Source organism: Schistocerca americana, chromosome 2 (genome assembly GCF_021461395.2).
Source record: "Schistocerca americana isolate TAMUIC-IGC-003095 chromosome 2, iqSchAmer2.1, whole genome shotgun sequence".
NCBI lineage: Eukaryota > Metazoa > Arthropoda > Insecta > Orthoptera > Acrididae > Schistocerca > Schistocerca americana.
The window spans coordinates 410753423-410765200 of NC_060120.1; the positions used below are offsets into that span (position 1 = coordinate 410753423).

The 11778-nt window shown below is 48.8% G+C and overlaps 1 pseudogene; it reads right to left on the reverse strand.

Moving 5' to 3' along the window:
* Positions 1–11210: 11210 nt before the first annotated feature.
* On the reverse strand, positions 11211–11328 carry LOC124597727 (annotated as a pseudogene).
* Between the last annotated feature and the right edge of the window lie 450 nt (positions 11329–11778).

An 11778-nucleotide genomic window follows, 5' to 3' on the forward strand; every position in this document is an offset into this window, starting at 1 on the left:
ACGATGATGCGAAAGTAAAACGATGTTCATCGGTATCCAAGAGGTGACAATCTGGGCAGTAAGGTGAGTCTGACATTCCAATAGTGTGAAGTCGCTGTCGTGTGGCATATCTTTCGTTGGCGATCTGATACCACTTCGAACGCACCGTGGATGACAGAAAGTTGTTTTCCACACTCTTGGCCAGTGAACCGTAGGGTACTTGTTTTCCACCACGTTATGGGGAACAGCCCGCAGAAGGTTGGTAAAAAAATCTTTCGCCTTTGGTGGACGTGTGGCGGAGAGGTTCGTGCTGACATAGCTGTAATCAAGAATGAAGGTCGACACATGGGAGAGCTGTGGTGCCACGTGCGCCACCGACACCGGCGGGACGTGAGAGACTGGCATCAGAACCTGTAGTAAACGACCCGTGAGAGAGGTATGTTGACTTTTCCATCGTTTCCTCATGTTGCTCATGTAAAGGGCAGCTGCTCTCGCCCTGACGTTGACCAATCCCAGCCCTCCTTTGTGCACTGGGAGGGTAAGAGTGTCGTATCGTACTTTAAATATATGACCTGCGGAAACGTAGTAACTGAAGGCCGCCTGACTCCGGCGACCTATCTGCAGCGGTAGTGGGAGGACCTGTGCCACGTGGTTGAGTTTTGATGCCACGTAGAGGTTCAGGTATTCAACACGTTGTAGCTGATTCAAGTCCCGGAGCAGGTTCTGTCGCACCATTGCGCGTATGATCTGTAACAACCGTCGGTAGTTTGCTGCAGCTGTTTTGCGTACATCTTTCTTGAACGTGATTCCCAAATATCGCAGATCAGAAACTGGTGGGAGGGGAGCGAGGGCTTCCGGTCCGAGACCACGCCCAGTATCCAACGCCGCCGACTTGTTGATGTTCAGAAAACTGCCTGCGGCCTGTCCGTAGCGCTCAATCCAGGTTAGTACTCTTTGAACAGTAGCAGGTCGTCAGCTATGTCCTATAGCGAAAGGTGACGTCCCGTAGCGTGATGCCAGATAGGCGGTGGTTAAGGACCCCTAGGAGTGGCTCGAGTGCGATTGCATAAAGGTAGGTAGAAAGGGGAGAACCCTGTCGTAGAGACCTCTTAATGGGTACTGGTCCTACCGTCCTTCCATTGACCTGGACGTGTGAGCTGGCTGCGGTCCAAAGACGCCGTAGGGTGTCGATGAGGCCCGGGGGGAATCCCATACAGTCCGTCACTCGTAGGAGGAAGTTGTGGTGCCCTCTATCAAAAGCGAGGTTGAAATCGACGGAGACGATCGCCGCTCTCAGACGGCACGCAGAAGCGATCGCTATTAAGTCCCTGCAGTCACCGGTGGCCATGTGTATGTTGGCTTCTCCCCCCTGCGACGTCTGTTCTGAAGCGAGGATCATCAGCAAAGTCTTCTTAATACGGCTCACCATAATCCTGGCGAAAATCTTGTAATCGGTGTTCAGCATTTTAAGCGGCCGATAGTCGTTAATCGATAGCCCTCCACCTGGCTTGTGTAGCGGTATGAGAGGTCCTTCTACAAACGCTGGCGGCACAACACAGTGTGGAGACATAAGTTCGCGGAACATTATAACCCAGCGAGGCATCATGATGTCACGGAAAGTCCGGTCGAATTCGATGGGCAATCCATCAGGTCCAGGAGACTTATTGGCCGCACCTTTGTCCACGGCGTCTTCGACTTCTTGAGTGAGATTACCTCTGTTAGTACATTCACGGTAGCCTCGTCGATAGTACGTGTTACCTGCTGTAACACTTCAGTAGTGGCCTCATCATCGACGGTTCTTTCCTTATAAATATGACGAAAATGATCCTCCACCGCCTTTACTATGGTTGCTTGGGTCGTACATAAGCGACCGTCGTGTGTCCTGAGTTGTGTGATTAAATGTTGGCGTTGTCGGCGCATATCCGCCACAACGTGGTGCATAGTGGGTTCCTCTGCAACCTTTCGGTCGTGCCGTCGCGAGCGGACTACTGCACCTTCTAGTCGGCGCTTCATCAATGATAGTATGTGAGCCTTGATTCTGCTTTGGTCATGTTGTCTCTCCGGGGAAGGGGGTAAGGCGTCGAGGTCCCTGAGTGCCGCGTAGTAAAAATCGAGGGTCTGTCGATGCCACGCAGTCACGTCCTTGCCATATTGCATAAGTGTTCTACGGATTGCTGGTTTGGCACAGAGAAGCCACCACTCCAGGGTCGAGGTGTATCGTGGGTAGCGGCGTTCACAGTCAGTCCACGTTGCTGCAACTTGCCCACGGCAATCCAGGTCCTGGAGATGAGTTATGTTGAGCTTCCAAAAGCCATTGCTATGCCAGACTTGTTGGGGGCGTAGGTGTATAGTGCAGAATAGGCACTATGATCGGAATAGGCTTGAGGCCATAGTTCGGCGTCCACCACACCTTGTGTGAGAACTTGTGACACATATATGCGATCAAATCGGCTGGCCGAATGACTGGTAAGATGAGTGTGGCCAGAGCGGTTACCGTGGAATTTTTCCCACGTGTCGCACAAGTGAAGTTCTTGGATCATCGCACCCAGTTCCGGACAAGGCATGTAATGTGGGATTTGGTCCTTGGGGTGAAGTACGCAATTAAAATCGCCGGCGAAGACGCTGTGGTCGTATTGTCCAAGGAAAAGGGGAGCGACATCTGTGGAGTAGAATCTGGCGCGGTCGTGACGTCTTGTGGTACCCGACGGCGCGTAAACATTAATGAATCGGGTGTTGAGCGCCGTAAATGCTATTCCTCGCGCGGAGGGAAGATACGTGACGTCGGTAACTTCAATACCATCACGCACTAATATTGCCACTCCGGTGTCTGCAGGGCTACTGGGCGTCACATGTGTGGCGTAACCATAAAAGTGCGGGAGTGCAGTCGTTTTCACTTCTTGTAGTAAAGCAAAGTCTACTCCCACGGCTCGTATTGTTTCTTTCAAAAGTTGGGTCTTGTCAGGAGAACTGTTCATGTTGATATTCATTGTCGCCAGGCGGTAAGCCTGGCAACGCGTTGTTTGGGCGAGGTTATCCATGTTGATGTTGGAGAGAGGCGAGCATGTCAACCCCCGCCGAACGCGGTGCTCCTTGTGCTGCTTATGCTGCATAATCCGGCGGCGGCTGGCCACGGATCGGGATCTTGTGTCTCGACGTCCTCGGCCCACGAAGCGGGCGCGTATGTCTGTTCACGTTCCATATCCTCGGAATGTTTGATAGTAAGGGGCCGGGCGACTTCGCTGCCTGCACTGGTACCTTCCCGCTGCTCACTGTTTCTGTTAATGGGCTGATGGTCGAAAGCTGCATGTTTTTCTGTCTGTTCTGCAAGGTTGGAGTCAGTGGAAACAGCCTCAGCTACGCGGCTGGCGTCTTGAGTGGTCAGTTGTTCTTTCCCGGCCGAATGCGTACCGCTGTGTTCCGACACGGTCCGACGACGGCGCTTTCGGCGTTTCGATGATCGCTGTTTCCGTACATGGCCTTTATTGTCAGAAGACGGCACTGACTCACGCTCCGCCGGAACAAACGCTTCGGTCGGTACAATAAGGGAATCAATTGCCATCTTGCTGGCGTCAATGTCTGTCGCGTTCGGTAGCTCCAGAGTCGTAGTACTATTTTCCATCACTGGCCAGGTCAGCGGATCATCCAGGTTTTTGTCCGTGGAAAGTGATTCCCGTACCGCTGAAGCGGCCGGCTGCGTCTGTTGTGTGGAGAACGTCGTGAGTGCCGCCGCGTAAGTCACGGGTAGAATAGTCTTCGTCGCTGGTGGTGCAACGTCCTTCGGTGGGAGTTGTGTGATCCGACCCTGGAGGCACTCGGAACGAAGGTCACCTTCCTTGCCGCATCCGGAACACGTCTTCGGCTGGCCGTCATAAATAACTATGGCCCGCCATCCTCCTATCTGTAGATAGGATGGCACGTGTCGTTGGAGATCAATGCGCACTTGGCGTACTCCATTGAGTACTGGATACGTCTTAAACTGGGTCCATTTTTCAGCCACGTGTTCGTGTACCGTGCCGTAGGGGCGGAGCGCCGCTACAACTTCTGCCGCCGGGAGTTCAAATGGAAGTTCGAATATGCGTATAGTCCGCAGTCCCATTGCGGCATGGCCGACCTCGACGTTGCCAACATTGCCATCTGCGTGGCAGAAGCGGAGTTCTTGTTTCATCTCACGAAGCACATTGTCGCATGTAGTTTCGTTTATGAGTTTTACATAGACCGTGCTACTGACGATCGAAAAGTGAATGCCGACAATGTCGGCAGCCGGGATCTTGGCTTCCTCTTTTAAAAAGCGTTCGACTTCGAGCGCCTTTGCTCGGGTAAGATCGTTCCGAAATGTGAATTTCGAAGTTGATCTTCTGTATTGGTTTGTCATGGTCTTGTAGCGCTACGGCGTCACGTTAGTGTCGGCCGAAGAAAGTAAACAAGGCGCGCGGGCCCTCTCTGACGGCGGAGAGCACACACTGCACGTCTGCTTTGCTCGGCTGCGAGAGCCGCACCGTCCATCAGACCACAGACCCCCTGCCACGCACATAAATATGAATTGCAGGGTATTCATTTAGATGTAGATGCAGATGTCAAGGGACGGGTAACAGGAAGGAGGGCGGGATCTGGGAATGGATAGAAGTGCAGAAGTGCAAAATATAAGCGTGAAATGCTTGCAAAGTATTGCTTACTTAGATGGGTGCCACAGTTCGTTTCATCTTAGAACCGAGAGATACGGAAGGACTGTTTTCAGAACGAAGACTGGGTTATAGGGAAGGGGAAATCAAAGAATACGGTTTCATAGGTGTTGAGAGGAATGATAGAGAGTAAAGACAGCAGCAATTAAAAGAGAAAATGTAGCGTCAACGGAATCCGCTAGATTTGTTTATAAAGTTTTGGGGGAATGGAATAGAAGGACACTTGCGGCGATAGTGTCAGAGAGAGAGTGTGTGAGAGAGAATAGAGGAGATTTAACAACGAGTAAACATAATATGAAATCGTTTGCGTATTGTGTGGAGGACGGAGGGTGTATTCATGGATGGAGGGGAAGAGTGAGATGTATTTGAAATAACAAAAACTGCTGTGACAGAGTCCATCTACGCTGATTAGTTTGTAAGTATCTAGACAGGGTATAAATGAAATCAGAATAGAATATTTAACAAATTGTATATTCAAAGGAAACCCACTTGAATTAAAAAGGCAGCTCAAAGGAAAACTAACCCATATTGTATCTTTTCTGTTGCCACGCGATCTTCCACTAGGTCCCTATGAGGAAAAATGACGAAAAAGATGACATAACAAAACATTTTAAGGATTCTAATATTTTATCCAGAATCCTTCATTATTTTGTACTTCTATCATGCGTCTTGGCATAGAATGCAAAGCCGTCGGACGTAACACCCTGAAGAAGCAACTTCCTCCCAGGCTTCCAGGACGCAGTCCCAAAGAGCGTCCGTTGGTTTCGTGGCCAGTTTCTGTTAATGTTCTGGCGACCTCAGCCCACATGTTTTCCATGGGGTTCATATCAGCCACCCGTGGCGGCCAGTCCATGACGTTGACGCCAATCGTGCAGAGCCACTGCTGAAGAAATGCAGACTTGTGAATGGGAGAATGGTCCTCTTGCACTAATGGAAGCATCACATTTTCCAATATGTGGGCGTACTGCACGCTGTCCGCCGCGCGGGATTAGCCGAGCGGTCTAAGGCGCTGCAGTCGTGGACTGTGAGGCTGGTCCTAGCGGAGGTTCGAGTCCTCCCTCGGGCATGGGTGTGTGTGTGTTTGTCCTTAGGATGATTTAGGTTAAGTAGTGTGTCAGCTTAGGGACTGATGACCTTAGCAGTTAGGTCCCATAAGATTTCACACACATCTGATTTTTTAGCACGCTGTCCAGAGTTCCTTCTATCCTGTGAAGAATTCCCTCTCGCAGAAATCCAACCCCAGCAGGTAACAGAAATCCGGCCACTTCTTCTCGTCGTGGTTACGTATTCGCGTCGATGGCGAGTCCTTTGCGGCCTGTAAACGATTCGCGGACCGTCGTTACTGGTGGAAAACACTTTCTCATCAGTGAAAATAACGTTGTCCCACGACGCCCTCAGATGGAGGTCCACAAATGCTAGCCGGTATAAAATATTGTCTTCGCTGAGCGGCGGATCGTCGTGCATGCACTCCAGCGTCCCTCAGCCTTCGGCGAATAGTGTCGCCAGAGCCGGGGAAGTTGGTCTCCCGCCGCAACTGCTTCGCGTTCAGAAAGGGATTTTCTCTGCTCCTAGACACTAGGTCGTTGTCCCCCTGTTGTGAAAAAAATGGTTCAAGTGGCGCTGACCACTATGGGACTCTATTTCTGAGGTCATTAGTCCCCTAGAACTTAGAACTAGTTAAACCTAATTAACCTATGGACATCACACACATACATGCCCGAGGCAGGATTCGAACCTGCGACCGTAGCGGTCTCGCGGTTCCAGACTGCAGCGCCTAGAACCGCACGGCCACTTCGGCCGGCTCCTGCTGTGAGCTCACACTCTTCCTGTCTGAGCCAGGAGCCCTGCTGTGGTGCCTCTTTCAAGGCAGATCCTCCACCATCTCGTTGCAGTGGTATGTGGTACGCCATACCGTCTGCCAGCTTCTCTGATGGAACATCCTCCTTCTTCAATGAGAGCGACGACTCTATCTCGAATAGGCCTCTCCCAGTGAGCCATTACGGCAGACAGACTGATGTGCATTTCTGCTTGCCGCTCTTATACTGATGCCCGGAGAGGAGGTAAACATATTTACGTCAAACGGAGCGGCAGAGGCAGAGGCATGCGGCGCAGCCGTGCTAGCTCGTCCCGGGCTGTTGGCCCACAAACGCCACCGCCAGCTCGCTCACTTCCGTCTCGCCTTGGCCAGCCTGGCTGGCCCGTAGCTCGCGAGCCGCGGCTAGTACAGACCGGCCGCAAGGTCACGATCACCCCTTGAAGGATCAAAAGTTACACCTAACTTACCCAAGTCTGTAGTATAAACTAACGCAGCTACAGCTATTATGCTATAACATGTGCAGGCACACCTACAGTTGACTATTCATTCAAATATTTGACGAACAATACATTCAAAAATACATTAATTTAAACATAGCTACCACAAAATATTTCACCTAGCTAGCAATAGCATGACGCAGGAAACTATTCTTTCTTGTAAGCGCTCTACATTATATGTAGCCTTAAGAAAAAGTGTATTCAACCTCGACAACTAAGCGGAATGTTAAAGTTAACAGGTTTGGCGGCAGCTTCTCCAAATAATAGTATATACGTAGTATATAATACACATTTTGTGCACTTATAGCATGTACTCAGTGTCTCTGAAAGAATACGTGCTGCACGACGGAAATTACTTTCTGCTGAGGCACTATTTACATCGCAATGATACACGACTACTAGAGAACATTGCTCTTTACGGCAGTCAATCCACTTTTAAATTAACACCATGATAGCCCGCCGCGGTGGACGAGCGGTTCTAGGCGCTTCAGTCCGGAACCGCGCGACTGCTACGGTCACAGGTTCGAATCCTGCCTCGGCCATGGATGTGTGTGATGTCCTTAGATTAGTTAGGTTTAAGTAGTTCTAAGTTCTAGGGGACTGATGACCTCAGATGTTAAGTCCCATAGTGCTCAGAGCCATTTGAACCATTTTAACACCATGATATCGCAGATATTAGGCAACACGTTACTAGGGATGAGAAAGGCCTTAAGATTTGCAACTAAACATGCTACTCCTAGATACTACTGACTAAGAATTTGATTATTAACGTGTCTTCATAACCAAGTGTGCGGCGTACGACTCTCAGTCAGCATAGACGTTTTCGTCGCCTTATTTCTAGTTAAACGTGCGCACGTCTCGCTGATGGTGGATCAACATTGGCCATTTCTCGTCTGTTCCTGGTTATACAACGACGGCGGTAGGAGCCGGGTTCGAATCTCGGTCAGGCAACACAACTTCAGTCGTCATTTAAGGTTCCAACCTCACTACTGGTGACAAACTGTGATATCTGCATTCTGATTTTACGTACTTATTCAAAAATCCGATTACGTGCTATGTTCGCATCCTTGTCACCAGCATTACATGATGGCATTTCAATTTTAAACATGTGCATCTTTTGTTGCTTGACAATGCAACAATATACAACGTCTTTCGAGGTTAATTACAAAGAAGGTAATTGTCATGTTAGGGTTCCTGGTTTCGTACAAACATTATCGTCATTTACGTTCAAGTTGAGAATTGATAACTGATACTGGTGCAAACGTCAATATTTGACGTATCTTTCTGCCTAGTGATCGAGTCTCGATAAGACACGAAGCTTTGCTTCGTTAACAATGGCTTTACGATCTGGGTTTGCATCCGGATCCAGAACGAAGACGTTAGTCATGTCATTTAAAGTACAACTTTGTGTACAAGTAACTGTTGATGAGTAATGTTAATAATGATATTACTTGTGATTCGCTGTTAATGTTGGGATTTCTGTAGAGTGCTTGCCGCCGTTAATCACGTTTTCTTTCAACTGCATTACATAATGCTGATGCGAAACCACTCCCAGTTGAACGTTGAACAATGTTCAGCATGTCTTGGGTAAACCTGTTAGACAGCAAAGAACGTGTTTCCAGTTGCCATACAACTTTATAAATCCATGTACTGTCTCAAATATTTAATTGTGCCTAAGGATTGCTGAACGATTTATGGGACAAAATGGGTTGTCCCATAAAGTTTGAAATTTCACTTATTGAAATTAAGTTTAGTTTACAAACGTTAAGGACTGTCTGTACTATCGTGGTGTTACTTTACATCTGGACGGAGTGTCGTAAAGACTGGTGTTCCCTAGTAGTCTCTCGCGGTACCCATTGTGTATCTTACAACGACTGTACTGTGCAGGGTTGCGACGATGTGCAACACAGATATGTTATCTTGGTTGCATACATTCAGGTGCAGCCTACACATTGGAATTCAGGCGTGACCCACTTTTTTTGCTGTCGAGTGTACGTATGAAAAAATGTCAAACATGGAGTTCACTCACAAAAAACACAAAAGTGTTCGAAAGTAATATAAAACATATTTTTTAAAACGACATATTTACTGAGGATTTAATTCATAGCCAGTGGTATCCTTGTCGTCGTAGCGATCTATCCAGAACGCATGATAGTTTCAGGTGACGAACTGTAGTGCCGCCTCTAAATTTTGGGTGCTAACTTGGAAATAGCACGCTGATACGAAAACCATGAGACAATCGACGGCTGCTGGGCAATGGTATGCCAATTTCATTAACAGGTTTATTACAACAGGACAGGCCGAGAGGCACCTTGTACTCCTGGTGACGTAGTAGAAGTGCAGCGCAGCTGAGGGACGGGCCAGGTGGTTTCCACGTCGGTGAACCACAGGGGTATTGATTCGTACATGGCTGGAAGCCATCCAAAGACATAACACACGTGTTATTAACTATCACAAATAATCGTTTATTTTAGCAGAGATATACGCAGTCTGGTACCACCCACCACGTTGCAACGGCCACGCGAATCGCCACTATCTTGGGTTCGTGTACAGGGCGGTGCAGACTTACGTGCTCCGCCACTTGGGCGAGTGTTCCAGTGCCCACCATCGTCGACCGCAGGGGTGAGCTCTTATTCCGGGTCCTGACGTCTCCAAGAGAAATCCGATAGACGGACACGCCGCTGGCACTTGCTGCATGCCACCACACTGTCCAGTGTTACTGAGCGGACAAAACAACAATAAGCAATATGGGCGCCCACGTCACAGCAAGTCATGCTGCCGACAACCGGCTTCTGCAGCGGTCGGTAGGCCCTCCACGTCGCATGCTTGAATGTTGCATCACCAAGTTGAACACAACTGTTGTATCTTCCAGATGCGTTTTCCGTCCACCAATGGCCAGCGCTACCCTATAAGTCCCACTGTAGCTCCTCCACCTCTAGACCGTAGCAACCTCATACCCCAGCTATTACTGAAATTATATTGTTGAAATATGACCTGCTGCTCTTGTTCTCTTATGAGGACGTTGTCCGCCCCTTGTAGCTGAGTGGTCAGCGCGACGGAATGTCTTACCTAACGGCCCGGGTTCGATTCCTGGCATGGTCGGAGATTTTCTCCGCTCAGGGACTGGGTGTTGTGTTGTCCTCATCATCATTCTTTCATCCCCATCGACACGCAAGTCGCCGAAGTGGCGTCAACTCGAAAGACTTGCACCAGGCGACCGGTTTACCTGACGGGAGGCCCTAGCCACACGGCATTTCCGTCTTTCCGTGAGAACGTTTATTGTCCGGCGCGTACACTCATCTTCTTATGTGGAGGAACCTCACGCAGCTATTCAACACACTCATCAAAAATTTATTATCACTGTCTTCACTCTGTGCGGCCCGTTTTTTGAGAAAAGCTAACTTCTTATTTTCAGTTTCAAGTAGTTTCGCGTCATCATTTACTTTCTAAACCTTACATCTGCATGGGATCTTGTTTTTCGCCTTACGTTGAAGGCGTTGCCTGACTTTCTTGCTTTGATCCATGTCAAAGAATATAATCTAAACGATAGGTTAACTTCTCTTCACTACGAAGATTAGCCTCGGTATTCCTTGTATCCTAACCTCAGAAACATATCTCTGCGTTTCATTGTTAATGTTGCTTTATCTGCTGTTTGGGTTGACGGTGTCTGTCAGCAAGAACATCCGAGTGAAAAGACGACAAAAAATGGTTCAAATGGCTCTGAGCACTATGGGACTTAACATCTGAGGTCATCTGCCCCCTAGAACTTAGAACTACTTAAACCTAACTAACCTAAGGACATCACACACATCCATGCCCATGGCAGGATTCGAACCTGCCACCGTAGCAGTCGCGCGGTTCCGGACTGCAGTGACTAGAACCACTCGGCGACCGCGGCTGGCGAAAAGATGACACTGATTAGATATATTCGCACCTTTGTCACGTGTATTATCGCTAATTTTTTTCCCCCTTTTTTCCGAAAACAGTCCCTCAAACTTCGCCATCTTTTCTTGATTTAAAACTAAACTAAACTCGTCTCGAACAGGCCATGAAGGCCCAACGGTACCGACAGGCCGCCGTGTCATCCTCAGCCCATAAGCGTCACTGGATGCGGATATGGAGGGGCATGTGGTCAGCACACCGCTCTCCGGGCCGTATGTCAGTTTCCGAGACCGCAGCCGCTACTTCTCAATCAAGTAGCTCCTCAGTTTGCCTCACAAGGGCTGAGTTCACCCCGCTTGCCAACAGCGCCCGGCACACCAGATGGTCACCCATCCAAGCGCTAGCCCAGACCGACAGCGCTTAACTTTGGTGATCTGACGGGAACCGGTGTTACCACTACGGCAAGGCCGTTGGCTTTCTTGATTTAGCTTCTGCAATAAAAAGATAATACCGTTGTGACGTCTGTTACTTATGTTAATAACACAATTTATGATTATTAAAGTCAAGTGCCCCAAGTGTTCGGCAGGTGTGTACTACAACTACCAGAAATTTTTTTCTCAGTCGATTTGCAAGCTCCCACGACTCCAAGTTCTTCTTTGCTACGCCAAATAGAATGACAAAATAGTGTTCAAGAAATCAAAATTATGCAAACTGCTTGAACAAGGTGCTCTTCAATTTAGCAGTTAGGGACAGTTTCCTGAAATGTAGAAAGATTATGAAGAAAGGTTTCCAAATGCATTGCTAGGTGATGCACGGTGCCGCTTGAAGACCTATCAAATTGGACCATGTCTCATCAAAAATTGACACGTCAGTGTGAGCTAGTCAACAAACAATTGTCGCTTTTGGTATAAGAACAAATACGGGG